Source organism: Schistocerca gregaria, chromosome 5 (assembly GCF_023897955.1).
Source record: "Schistocerca gregaria isolate iqSchGreg1 chromosome 5, iqSchGreg1.2, whole genome shotgun sequence".
NCBI lineage: Eukaryota > Metazoa > Arthropoda > Insecta > Orthoptera > Acrididae > Schistocerca > Schistocerca gregaria.
In genome coordinates this window covers 464751862-464760583 of record NC_064924.1, presented here as the reverse complement: position 1 = coordinate 464760583, position 8722 = coordinate 464751862, and the positions used below count along the sequence as shown (strand labels likewise).

At 37.9% G+C, this 8722-nt stretch overlaps 1 long non-coding RNA gene across 1 annotated transcript; it reads right to left on the bottom strand.

The window, feature by feature from the left end:
• Positions 1–1094: 1094 nt before the first annotated feature.
• LOC126271922 (uncharacterized) lies at positions 1095–2466 on the bottom strand. The gene is made up of 2 exons (XR_007549158.1): positions 1817–2466; positions 1095–1705 (listed from the first exon to the last, which is right to left on the bottom strand). It is a non-coding gene; the product is annotated as an uncharacterized LOC126271922 (long non-coding RNA).
• Positions 2467–8722: the final 6256 nt, after the last annotated feature.

Here is an 8722-nt window from a genome sequence, read left to right as displayed (position 1 = left end):
GAGTGAAGGAAAAGTACTGGAGAGGTCTAGGAAAAGGGGAAGATTTTAGGAAAGTCACCCAGTACCGTGAGTCAGGGGAGATTTACCGTATGGGATGAGAAGGAAAGCATAGGTTATTAATTACATTGCCAGCATGCATTTCCCCCTCACCTTACTGCTAGAGCATCATACTACACATCAGTATTGGCTAAACTGCAGAAGTATGCTGCAAGGAAACAAGCAGAACTTTCTTGGACTGGGTGGCGACTCCATCATGATGATGCGTGGCCTCATACCACAAATCAAGTCATGCAGTTTCTGGCTCAGTTCAACATTACCTATGTACCAAATCTTCCTTATAGTCCCGACCTTGCATCTTGTGATTTTCTTTTATTTTTATTCTCATAACTAAAGGCAAAGCTTCTGGGCATTCCATTTAAGAACTCTAAAGCAATGCTCCAGAAAAATGAGGCAATACTCAAGGACCTGACTAAGAATGGCCTGCCCATGTGTTCAAAGACCAGCTGAGCTGCTGCAAGAAGTGCATTCACATAGGAGGGCAGCACTTTGACAAAGATCATGTAAACACTGTAATGGAATAATAAACATCTCTGAAAAAACAAGTCAGCCTGAGTCGTTGTTGATCAGTCCTTGTATGTTTGCTACGTGTATAAATAATGAAATTCATCTAAGCAAGATCGATCAGTTAATACAGTCATTTCTGATGAAAGAAATCAAGACACATGGAAATGTTTGTTTATTCAATGAATTGCAGCAGATCTGCATTTTAATTGTTAAAACAATTACACAACTTGCCTGCAAGCGATCTTTAGTGACTGAACAGCCTTGTGCTTCTCTTACGTACGTAGGTAAAAAAAAAAAAAAAAAAAAAAAAAAAAAAAAAAAAAAAAAATAGAAACCCTCTTCAGGTGTGCTTATCAAGCATAATTCCCCCTATGAAACTAAAAACAATAATGTACAAAACATAAAAAAGTTATACACAAATTTTGTCCTCTTAGTCAGTAATTCTAAAAAAAATTTGTTAAACCTTCAATAATTTATAAATAGTACTAAATACCTAAGCATTTTGGCCCCATAGCATGGTATTCAAAATGTAGAGACTCATATTTATTTATTTATTCTTACTTGTCATTAGCCAACATTTGTTGAAGTAGACAGTTTTGACATTACATTTGATAGTGACTCTAAAATTGGGAAACTATGTACATTCAGATTACATTACATGAGGGTAAAGAGTTATTCTCTACATTATAATTCCTTAACATCATAGTTACTCTCTACTACATTCCAATTCATTTACATCATAGATACACTTATCAGCTAACAATTTGTGCAGCTGCTTCTTGAAGGCATCACCTTGTAGGTCTTTCAGTGGTTGTGGTAATTTATTATATAATTTTAATACTGTTTGCTTAAAGCTACTTTGGACCTTAGACAGCCTAGTAAAGTCTACATCAAGATTGTTTTTATGTCTGGTATCATGTGAATGAACATCTGTTCTGGTAGGTAAGGTATGTATTTGTTTTTTTATGGAAAGAGGACACGTTTTTATATACAGAGAAGATAATGTTAAGATGTTAAGTTCCTTAAAGTGCTTTCGACATGATTCTTGGCTTTTAATACCTGTAATTGCTCTAACTGCTTTATTCTGCCACATGAACACTGTCTGAGCACCAGTTGAGTTGCCCCATAATTTTATTCCGTACTGTAAGTGAGATTCAAAGAAGGCGTAATAAGAAGATAAAAGTTATTTTTTGCTAACTAAAGTTTTTAGTTTCCTTAACAAAAAGACTACTCTAGATAGTCTGGTACATACCAGTTCCGTGTGGGTGTTCCATGTTAATTTCAGGTCCAGGTCATTTCTAGAAGTCTTACAGAGTCAGACTCATTTAATTTTTCCTGTAGATTGTGCAAGAAGAAATACATAGTTTCAGTCTTGCTACTGTTGAGTATCAGCTTGTTACTGTGGAGCCATATGGCAGACTTTTCAAGCATTACTTTTGTTTGTTTCTTCACTTCCTCCAATTTGTTATCTGAGGTTATCAGGGTTGTGTCGTCAGCATATATTATTGACTTGTGAAGCATGAAAGTAGGCAAGTCATTCGTGTATACCATGAAGAGAAAAGGTCCAAGTACTGAGCTACTTACAGCATTTGATTGCTGGCTATTTACTATAACTACCTGAGTTCCGTTTGTCAGGTATGATCTGATTAATGCCAGTTCGTTATTTTGACACCATAGCGCTCTAGTTTATTTATTAGTATTTCATGGGAGACAGTATCAAATGCTTTACTCAGATCTAGTAGTACAGCACAAGTGATGGATTTGTTCTCGAAGCCGTCAAGTATGACTGTCACAAGAGTTTCTACTGCATTTATTGTAGACAATCCTGGCCTAAAACCAAAGAGCGAGGAGGAAAAACGATTTTGTTCAGCAAATTAGTTGCACAGTTGTGTTTTAATGCAGCATTCTATTATCTTGGATAATATAGGTATGAGGGATATTGGACGGTCTTCAGGACCTCAGGAAATTTTCCAGCTGTAAAAGTACTATTGATCACGAAGGTAAGAGGGGCAACAATAATGTCAATTATTTGTTTCAAGATGGTGTTCAGATGCCATAGAGATCTTCACTGTATGAGCCATGTAGGTTTGTGATGACTGTGTATATAGTATGGCAGGTCACCTGTTTCCATTTAAAGGATAAGTTATTTAGGTCAGGAATGTCGTAGGTAAAACTTTCAGAAGTTGCATCATCTGAATGGTTTAACTCCCATTTAGTCATATTGCTAACAAGATTAATCATAGCTGCAAAGGTTTATACCCACTATTGACAACCCGTGAACTGCAGTCTACGCCAAGACCACTGAAGATCAAAAACTGGACTGCCAAAAATGTTTTAAATATATAAAGTGCTCAAGTAAATTATTTAAAAAATATTTTTCTGCAAATAACAATGCATTTGAGTGCCACCCCCATCATTTTTAGAGTATTTTACAACTAACTGCATGACTGATTTGTGCCTTGATGGTTAGCACATAGATTAAATACATAGTTGCTATGCTGTGCAGCACTGTGTGCACTGGAAAGCAGAAGCAGAAGGGAGCAAGCTGTCCAACTGGAACATCATGTTATGCTGATCCACATAAAAAGCTTTGTACACCTGAAAGCACAAGTATTTTATGTAATGAAAGAGAAGTGTTATAAATCAATCTCCAACTCTTGCAACCTATGAACTCTCTTTTAATCAGAGCAGGCATATTCATTCTAACTCAGTTTTTGTGCTAATAACTCAAATGGAAGCTTTGATGTGAAACGACAATCCTATTTTTTCGGCGGCTGTATGTGGTAGTGGCAACCTGTAACATGGAAGTGGCTCCTTTGCACTGCAACATTGTACATTCTGACATTGAAGCAAATCATTTGCAGTGCTTCAGCATGGGCTCTGTACTGGGCAGCAGTATTTTTATAAACAATGAGTCTAAGTAAAACAGAGAAATATTATCATCACTTCATCAATAGTTCTCCTACAAAGTTGTTCTCAATTTGTTTTGTTATTGCTGAGACTTGTAACATTTTTTTGCTTTGATATGGATATAAAAAATCAAAAAGTTGATAGAGCAAATAGGAAGGTTTTGACAGAATGGACTGAACAATAGTTTTACACTGCCTGGCACACTTGGAGCTGTTCCAGTTTGCCTCACATGTAACAAATCTGTCACACTTGTTAAAAGTGCCAATTTAAAGCAACACTATCAAACAACTCATCAGCAGTTCCATAAAAATTTTCCTCTGGTTAGTGAAGCTCATCAATAAAAAATCCAGAAATATCTAACTTCTTACAATAAAAGCATAGCCTTAGTAAACTGCTCTGTGTGCAGGCAACAGAAATCTGCTAAATCAGTGTGCACTGTGTTGAATGCTTAACAAAAACCAGAAGCCATTTTCAGACTCTGAGATAGTAAACTAAAAATATGCTGGAAGTGGGCATTGAACTTTTTGAAGGGAAAAAGGATGTTGTTGTCGCAATTCAGGGTATTACATTGTCAGCTAGAAGCAGTACAAGAAGACAAGAAATTTTGGCTGCTGACAATAAAAGCAGTTTGCTTGAATGTCTGTATAAGATGCCTTGCTATGCCACAGGATTGCACAAATCATGTGACATCACACAATTTTTGGATATGGAAATTGTGGTGCCGTAAGCACAGCACACACCACCAGGCAGCACCACAGGTGTCAAAGATCAACAACCCACTCCATAAATGGTGTGTAGCCCAGTGACTGCTGCACCAAGTAGCTGCAGTGGGGGCTCCACCAGAGAAGTTATATGTGCCGGCACCATAGCAGAGTGGGCAGTTGCAAGTCGGCTCTACTACAGAGACCAGCTTCTATTAGTGTACTTCACACCATATTGTCTGCTTCTAGCAAGTCCACAGCGGCCCATCTCCAGACAACATTCTAGTGGGACAAGAACTGTTTACTATCCAGCCATTGCTTTGTGAATAGTAGCTGAACTTCAGGATCTGCTGCCTGATCCAACTATACAAAGTTGAATATTCATCAATAAGTGTGTGTGTTCTTGCTACTAATTGTTATCAGTGTTCTCCTAATTTTCCCTTCATAGTGTTTCCCACAGTGCATTATAGATAGTTGAAGGTAAAATCTCCTTCTGTGGTCATATCAAAACTATGATACAACAGCTGGCACTGAGAAAGGATTGGATCTGTGCAAATTACAGAATTAATTTTTGTGTCCTCCCACCCTCCCTTGTTACTTGTTATTCATTTCTTACTATTTCGTTTAATATGCCTAGTACATTAGTCTGTGGACTTTTGACTCAGGACAGACACTACAACTGAGATGAGTGTATTATTTTGCATGCAGCATCTAATCCAAATTCCTTACAGGCATGGTTTCTGCATCACAAGACGGTTTATTCAGTTGCAGATCCAGCAGTTGCTGCAAGCCATGATGCAGCTAATAAAACACAACAGCAGAATCTAAAGCAGCACAATAGCCTCAACCCACAACTCCCATCAGCCATTCCACAGTTTCAACAAACAGCATGAGGACTGGTCAGAATACTTAGCTCAATTGATAAATCATATGGAGACACAACAGTTGCAAGGTATGAAGAGCAAAGCATTTTTTATTTCCATAGTGGGCACAGAAGTTTACAGGCTCATAGTGAAATTGTTACCTGACAAATGACCAGAACATTTAAAGTTTGAGTCTTTGGTTAGCAAGTTAAAACCATTTACTTTGAGGAACAACCACTCATGTCTGCTGCAAGGTTCAAGTTTTTCTGCCCTCAGTGGGCAGCAGGTCACACTCATAAATAGTGGATCACTGAATTACAAGTTTTATGTTGGCATCGCAAATCTTTGTGTTGTTGTGGACAATCATACAGTGATGTCATGCTGTGTGATGCTATGACTCAAAATATTTGTGACAACAGAATTTGCTATTTTGAAACAACCTGATCCTTCATTAGCCACATTGTAACAGTTAATTGAGGCTCAGGAGGCTTATGATTTAGCTAAGTATGAGATGTAAATGTCAAACATTTATGAATTACAAAGTGACAGTGTTAGTAGTGCTGTAGAACTTAAACAGTCCTCCTGTGGTCACCCAGCGTGTGTGACATTGCATTTTTTTTTAGCCATCAGTCTTCCAATTGGTTTGACGCGGCCCACCACAAATTTCTCTCCCATGCCCTCTTCATCTCAGAGCAGCATTTGCAACCTAGCCCTCTACAGCTCCTTCTAGCACCATGGAAGTCTGTCCCTTCTCCTTGTGAGTGTTTCCCACATATTCCTTTCCTCTCTAATTCTCCACAGAACGTCCTCATTCCTTACCTTACCAGTTTGCCCAATTTTCAACATTTGTCTGTAGCACCACACCTCAAATGCTTCAATTATCTTCTGTTCCTGTTTTCCCATAGTCTGTGTTTCACTGCCACACAATGCTGTGCCCCAAACATATATTCTCAGCAATTTCTTCCTCAAATAAACGTCTTTTTTGCTAGTGCTAGCCTGGTTTTGATTTCCTCTTTGCTCCATCCATCAGTAGAACTCCTTAACTTCATCTACTGACCATAAATCCTGATGTTAAGTTTTTTGCTGTTCTCATTTCTGCTACTTCTCGTTACTTTCATCTTTCTTCAATTTAGTCTAAATCCATATTCTGTACTCATTATACTGTCTATTCTGTTAAGCAAATCATGTAATTCTTCTTCACTTTCACTCAAGATAGCAATGTCAACAGCGAATCGTATCATTGATACCCTTTCACCTTGAGTTTTAATTCCACTCCTGAACCTTTCTTTTGTTTCCATCATTGCTTCTTTGCTGCAGAGACTGAACAGTAGGGGTGAAATACTACATCCATGTCTTACACTCTTTTTAATCTGAGCATTTCATTCTTGGTCATCTGCTCTTATTATTCCCTCTTGGTTCTTATGCATATTGCGTATTACTTGTCTCTCCCTATAGCTTACTCCTATTTTCCTCAGCATTTTGAACATCTTGCATCATTTTACATTGATGAACACCTTCTCAAGGTTGGCAGATCCTATGGATGTGTCTTGATTTTTCTTTAGTCTTGCTTCGATTATCAACTGCAACATCAAGATTGCTTCTCTGGTGCCTTTATCTTTCCTAAAGCCAAACTGATTGTCATCTGATGCATCCCCAGTTTTCTTTTCCATTCTTCTGTATATTATTCTTGTCATCATCTTAGTTACATGAGCTGTTACACTGATTGTGTGATAATTCTCACACTTGTCAGCTCTTGCAGTCTTCAGAATTGCATGGACAATATTTTTCCAAAAGTGAGATACTATATTTCCGGACTCATACATTCTACACACCAACATCAATAGTCATTTTGTTGCCAGTTCCTCCAATGATTTTAGAAATTCTTATGGAATGTTATCGATCCATTCTGCCTTATTTGATCTTATGTCCTCCAAAGCTCTCTTAAGTTCTGATTCTAATACTGGATCCTCCATCTCTTCTAAAATTACTTCTGTTTCTTCTTCTATCACATTAGACAAATCTTCCCCCTCATAGAGGCCTTCAATGTACTCCTTCCACCTATCAGCTCTCTCCTCTGCATATAACAATGTATTTCCAGTTGAACTCTTAATGTTACCACACTTGCTTTTAATTTCACCAAAGCTTGTTTTGACTTTCCTGTATGCTGAGTCAGTCCTTATGACTATAAATTCTTTTTTGATTTCTTCACATTTTTAATGCACCCATTTTGTCTTAACTTCCCTGCATACCCTATTTATTTCATTCCTCAGCAACTTGCATTTCTGTGTCTCTGAACTTCCCTGAACGTTTTTGAACCACCTCCTTTCACTGATCAGCTCAAGTATTTCTTCTATTACCCATGGTTTCTTTGCAGTTACCTTTTTTTGTACCCATAGTTTTCTTTCCAGTTTCTGTAACTGCCATTTTCAAGACGTCCATTCCTCTTCAACTGTACTGTCTGTCTACTTGACTGTTCTTTGTTGCTGTATTTACAGCCTTAGAAATCTTCAAGCATATCTCGCCATACCTTAGTTCTTCCGTATCCCACTTTTTTGCATATTGATTCTTCCTGAGTAAACTCTTAAACTTCAGCCTGCTCTTCATCACTACTGCATTGTGATCTGAGTCTATATCTGCTCCTGGGTACACCTTAAAATCCAGAATCTGATTTCAGAATCTCTATATGACCATTATATAATCTAACTGAATCTTCTCTGTCACCCAGCATTTTCCTAACATACCTCCGCCTCTTGTAATTCTTGAACAGAGTATTCACTCTATTACTAGTTGAAATTTATTGCAGAACTCAATTAGTCTTTCTCCTCTCTCATTCATTCTACAAAGCCCATATTCTCCTGTAACCTTTTCTTCTACTCCTTCCCCTATAACAGAATCCAGTCTTCTATGACTAATGCAGTAACAACGGGAGATGAAAATCTAATACCCTTTCAGTATCCTCATATTCTTTTTCTATTTCTTCATCTTCATCTTGTGACATTGGCATGTATACCTGAACTATCATTGTCAGTGTTGGTTCACTGTCAATTCTGATAAGAATAACCGTATCACTGAACTGTTCACAGTAACACACTCTCTGTCCTACTTTCCTGTTCACGATGAATCCTACCCTCGTTATACCATTTTCTGCTGCTGTTGACATTACCCTATATTCAATTGACCAGAAATACTTGTCTTCTTTCCATTTCAGTTTGCTGACCCCTACTATATCTAGATTGAGCTTCTGCATTTCCCTTTTCAGATTTTCTAGCTTCCCTGTCACATTCAAGCTTCTGACATTCCATGCCTCAACTTGTAGAACATTATCCTTTCACTGATTATTCAGTCTTTTTCTCATACTCACCTTCCCCTTGACAATCCCCTCAGATCTGAATGGGGAACTATTCCAGAATCTTTTGCCAATGGAGACACCTTTTCTATTCCAGGCCACATGTCCTGTAGATACATGTCATTTGTCTTTAATGTAGTGGCTTCCACTGCCTTCTGCATGCCATTGATCATTGTTGACATTACATACAGAGACAAACAGTTCCATGCTGTGCCAGCAGAACACAGGTAGACAGAAAAAAATGCAGTCTTGTACAAAGTGCTCGAGAGCCCAAGTTGCAACACTAGTTGATATTTTTGCAACACAAAAGATCATGTTCATTCGGTGTGCATGGAAAA